Here is a 6,305-nt window from a genome sequence, read left to right as displayed (position 1 = left end):
ATTGTGACTAAGAGAGAGTATGCAACTAATATTTTTCTAAAAAGAAAGGTAAAAAATATTTGAATTAATGTTGAACATGGTGCATATATAGATTTAAATCGATAGCTTGGTAATAAATAATTAGTCTTCATAGGTTTCTTACTTGTATCAAGCTTTCTGCTTTATTTTCATAAAACTAACCTAGAAAATCAAAGTTATTAAAACGAGAGCATTAAACTTCTTCAATTAGCAAACTAATATCTTTGTGTATCTAAACTAGTTAGACAAAGATAATAAATTAAATCTTTAAACATCTCTTGACAATAATGAGATCCAATATTTCCATTATTAGATGAATTAATGAGTCAGAGAAAACTGAAACAAGATAAAAAGAAATAATTATTGAACATAGTCAATTTTGAATGAGCGAACATATAATAATTATCATTACTTTTGAATTTAAATGAACTCTCGTCCGTAAATAAATACAGATTATTAGGGTTTGAGCACAATATAAATCTAGAAAAGGAAAAAAAGAATCAAAAGATAAGAAATGGAGGTGGAGGGTGGGGGTTTAGAAAAAAATAATTGAAAGATAGGCATAAGGAAAAAAAATAATTTTAATTTTTTAGTTCTTTCATGAATGTAATTATTTTAAAAAATCGTGATGATGTTCTTTATATGACTGATTGAAGCATATTTTAAAGTGTACGAGATTTTGATTAGACTTTTCATTTTTTTCTTTCAATTTCATAGTCTGATAGTTCAGAGTTGTTAAATATTTGATCGAGAATTAAGTTTGTATCGTTTCTAAAATATATAGTCCTAAAACTACTCGTGAATATAATTAAGGAATCACTTTAAATCATCATAATATTTAAGTCTCCCCGTAGATAAAATTTCAACTATCTTTTTTAGGAAGTTATCTTTTTTTAATTATTTGGAAGGAGGTCTAATGATTTGTTGTATCAAATTGGTGGAAACATTAATTAGGTTAAAGACATATATTTTAAATAAAAGCTTGTGGTTTACTTTTTTTTTTGTATGTTGTATATCAATAATAAGAGGTACATTTAAAATTTTACCTAAATAACAATCCTAATAATAAAAAATATTTTGTTCGGATAAATCTACGATGTTGTGCATAGATCAAATTATTTTGTAGATTGGATTTCAGTTGACTATCTATGATTTCATTGCGTTGTGAAAATTAATTAGATTCTACTAATTTTCTTTTTATTTGTATTTAACTAAAATTGTGTGTTAGATATTATTAAATTTGTTAGTTAAATTTGCAATTACTGTTACCGTTAAATGATTCTTTACGAACCTGCCTCCTTTGTTCTGGTACTAATATGTGACTTGATATTTAAAGATGCGTGAAAATTAATTATGAAATTGTTATGGCACCATTGGTTGCTGAGATTGACTAATTTTTAATTTGTTATTCATTTGATTTAATAGTAAAATATTTATTTAAAATATCTTAATATTTTTCAGTCTTTTAGTTAAGTGATAAATTTACTGAACAAAAGATCATTTTCTTTGTTTGATTGACTTTAAATATATAACTAATCTAGAAAAGAATTAAAATCATGTAAAAAAAGAATATTTCAATAAAGAGCAATGGTAGTACAACTAGAATTTTCACAGACAAAATTATGATGTTTCTCCTAGCTTGGTTACTAACTCAATAATCTTGTAATATGCAATCTCCAAAGGAATATTCATTAACAAGACTACTTTTACGCTTCCATTGTCTTCGAAATTCTGATTAAGTTTAACCACTTTTGACACTGCAAAAGAATAATGCTGGATAAAGTTAATAATCAATTTACTAGAACATTTCATGAATTCATACGTGGTAAAATTTATATTAAGCTATGCCGTCAATTGGTCACAGTCTACAAGAAACTTTTTTGTGAAGTTCATGACGTTCTTCGATAGTAGCAGAGCTGGTTGTTCTCTCCATCAATTCACTCAACAAATCATATTCTAAGAAGATCATTTTCCTTTTAAAATCCACTGCTTTTCCTGCTTTCTTAATCTCACGGAAAATTGAAAATAGCATAACATTCCAAGGTGGTTATAAAAAAAGACATAAAAAAACAAATAAATAAAAAGGACATCGAATAGAAACTCACCTGAGAAGCTCAAGTCTTGCAGAATTCATTGGTAAATGATATTTTGTGAAATTTATGTATAAAGAGAGTAATTGATGTACAAATGAACTGAATGTGCTTCCTACTTATGGATAGTTGTCTGCTTGTGCAAGCTTACCTATGTGTAAGTTTATTCAATTGTAAGATTATCCTACTACATTCTTACCCAATTGCAAGCATATCTAAGAAATTATGGAATGAATATCCTCACTATGGTATGTTTAAAATAATTTCATAATGTTTTTTTAAAAAATAATATTTGAATGTGACAATGTATTGGAAAGTTAATAAATTTTCTGAGATTATCATAGGGTAGAAAATGGTAAGAAATTGATTTTATTGCTCAATTTAATGAGATGAATAGAATTTGAATTCATTCTAAATAGGCTCTTGTTCTTACATAACAAATAATTAAATTATATTAATTCTTATTTAGAGGTTTATTATTTAATAGTTAATTTTCTAAATTAGGGTAACCACATAGATTCTATGATAGTCATTTTTAGTTATTTGAAAATCAAAGTATTAGATTAAAAAGATGACTTTGTCAAATAATAAACAAAAATAATTTTTGATTGTGAAATTTGGTTCCTCAATAACTTTTCGATATTTACACAAAAATCGTGTCTTTCCTTAAAGCATGTAGCAGAAAAGGTAAGTTTGATAAAGTTAAAGAATAGGGTATCAGACATTACTCAGTTAGAAATCTTATTGTGACTATGAGAGAGTATGCACCTAATATTTTTCTAAAAAGAAAGGTAAAAAATATTTGAATTAATGTTGAACATGGTGCATATATAGATTTAAATCGATAGCTTGGTATTAAATAATTAGTCTTCATGGATTTTTTACTTGTATCAAGCTTTCTGCTTTATTTTTATAAAATTAAGCTAGAAAATCAAAATTATTAAAACGAGAGCATTAAAATTCTTCAATTAGCAAACTAAAATCTTTGTGTATCTAAACTAGTTAGACAAAGATTATAAATTAATTCTTTAGACATCTCTTGACAATAATGAGATCCAATATTTCGATTATTAGATGAATTAATGAGTCAGAGAAAACTGAAACAAGATAAAAAGAAATAATTATTGAACATAGTCAATTTTGAATGAGCGAACATATAATAATTATCATTACTTTTGAATTTAAATGAACTCTCGTCCATAAATAAATACTGATTATCAGGGTTTGAGCTCAATATAAATCTAGGAAAGGAAAAAAAGAATCAAAAGATAGTAAATGGAGGTGGAGGGTGGGGGTTTAGAAATAAATAATTGAAAGATAGGCATAAAGAAAAAAAATAATTTTAATTTTTTAGTTCATGCATGAATGTACTTATTTTTAAAAATCGTGATGATGTTCTTAATATGACTAATTGAAGCATATTTTAATTTTAAAGTGTTGGAGATTTTGATTAGACTTTTTTTTTTTTTTTCCTATTTCATAGCCTAATAGTTCGGAGTTGTTAAATATTTGATCGAGAATTAAGTTTCTATCTTTTCTAAAATATATAGGCCTAAAACTACTCATGAATATAATTAAGGAATCACTTTAAATCATCATAATATTTAAGTCTCCCCGTAGATAAAATTTCAACTATATTTTTTAGTACGTTATCTTTTTTTAATTATTCGGAAGGAGGTCTTATGATTTGTTGTATCAAATTGGTGGAAACATTTATTAGCTTAAAGACATATATTTTAAATATAAGCTTGTGGTTTACTTTTCTTTTGTATGTTGTATATCAAATAATAAGAAGTATATTAAAAATTCTACCTAAATATCAATCCTAATAATAAAAAATCTTTTGTTCCAATAAATCTGCGATGTTGTGCATATATCTAATTATTTTCTGGATTGAATTTCACTTGACTTTCTACGATTACATTGCGTGGTGAAAATTAATTAGATTCTACTAATTTTCTTTTTATTTGTATTTTTCCTAAAATTGTGTGTTAGATATTATTGTATTTGTTAGTTAAATTTGCAATTACTGTTACCGTTAAATGATTTTTTACGAACCTGCCTCCTTTGTTCTAGTACTAATATGTGACTTGATTTTTAAAGATGCGTGAAAATTAATTATGAAATTGTTATGGCACCATTGGTTGCTGAGATTGACTAATTTTTAATTTGTAGTTCATTTGATTTAATAGTAAAATATTTATTCAAAATATCTTAATATTTTTTAGTCTTATAGTTAAGTGATAAATTTACTGAACAAAAGATCATTTTCTTTGTTTGATTGACTTTAAATATATAACTAATGTAGCAATGAATTGAAATCATGTAAAAAAAAATATTTCAATAAAGAGCAATGGTAGTACAACTAGAATTTTCACAGACAAAATTATGATGTTTCTCCTAGCTTGGCTACTAAATCAATAATCTTGTATTATGCAATCTCCATAGGAATATTCATTGCCAAGACTACTTTTACGCTTTTATTGTGTTCGAAATTTCGATTAAGTTTAACCACTTTTGACACTCCGAAAGAAAAATGTTGGATAAAGTTGATAATCAATTTACTAGAACATTTCATGAATTCATACGTGGTAAAATTTAAATTAACCTCTGCTTTCAATTGGTCACAGTCTGCAAGAAACTTTTTGTGAAGTTCATGACGTTCTTCGATAGTAGCAGAGCTAGTTGTTCTCTCCATCAATTCACTCAGCAAATCATATTCTAATGATATCCTTTTCCTTTTAAAATCCACTGCTTTTCCTGCTTTCTTAATCTCACTGAAAATTGAAAATAGCATAACATTTCAATATGGTTATAAAAAAAGACGAAAAAAAAAGACATCGAATAGAAACTCACCTGAGAAGCTCTAGTTTTGGAGAATTCATTGGTAAATGATATTTTGTGAAATTTATGAATAAAGAGAGTAATGGATGAACAAATGAACTGAATGTGCTTCCTACTTATAGATAGTTGTCTGCTTTTGCAAGCTTACCTATGTGTAAGTTTATTCAATTGTAAGATTATCCAACTACATTCTTATCCAATTGCAAGCATATCAAAGAAATTATGGAATGAATATCTTTACTATGGTATGTTTATAATAATTTCATAATGTGTTTTTAAAAAATAATATTTGAATGTCACAATGTATTGGAAAGTTAATAAATTTTCTGAGATTATCATAGGGTAGAAAATGGTAAGAGATTGATTTTATTGCTCAATTTAATGAGATGAATAGAATTTGAATTCATTCTAAATAGGCTCCTGTTCTTACATAACAAATAATTAAATTATATTAATTCTTATTTAGAGGTTTATTATTTAATAGTTAATTTTCTAAATTAGGGTAACCATGTAGATTCTATGATAGTCATTTTTAGTTATTTGAAAATCAAAGAATTAGATGAAAAAGATGACATTGTCAAATAATAAACAAAAATAATTTTTGATTGTGAAATTTGGTTCCTCAATAACTTTTCGATAGTTACACAAAAATCGTGTCTTTCCTTAAAGCATGGAGCAGAAAAGGTAAGTTTGATAAAGTTAAAGAATAGGGTTTCAGACATTACTCAGTTAGAAATCTTATTGTGACTAAGAGAGAGTATGCAACTAATATTTTTCTAAAAAGAAAGGTGACACAACCCAAAACCGGATGTGATGGCACGTGCCCAAACCCCACCGGACACGTCAGCCTAACACCCAAAAATCTGACGATACAGAATTAATAAAATAAGAAATAGATAGAAAGATAAGCGGAAGTCTTTAAATAAACTCAACATAACCCCAGAATTGGTTGTCACATGTACAAACCTAATACAGAATCTGAATAAACTATACAAGTCTCATAGTATATAAAGTTCTAGAATAGAACAGGACAGGAAATATAGATAACTTGAGGGCATGTCTGGAATGAACCGCTACCTCTCAAGTAAGTCTGGAAGCTCTAATTTGAAGATGAGTAATAAGCCGGATCTGATAGATTTGTCAACCTACACAACTGTGTAGAAGCAAGGGTGAGTACCAAAAGCAACAGGTACTCGCAAGTAACACTAAACTAAGCTAAACTAGCAGCTACAAACAATTCATTTCAATCCCAACCGAACCACTGAAACTTCATTCTAACAGCGAACCAACAACCTATACTACACAATTCATAATCAACAGATATATCCAACAGTGTCTCAACATCAACCTCAT

This window comes from Solanum stenotomum, chromosome 11 (genome assembly GCF_019186545.1).
Source record: "Solanum stenotomum isolate F172 chromosome 11, ASM1918654v1, whole genome shotgun sequence".
NCBI classification, from domain to species: Eukaryota; Viridiplantae; Streptophyta; class Magnoliopsida; order Solanales; family Solanaceae; genus Solanum; species Solanum stenotomum.
Note: the sequence above shows the minus strand (reverse complement) of the source record.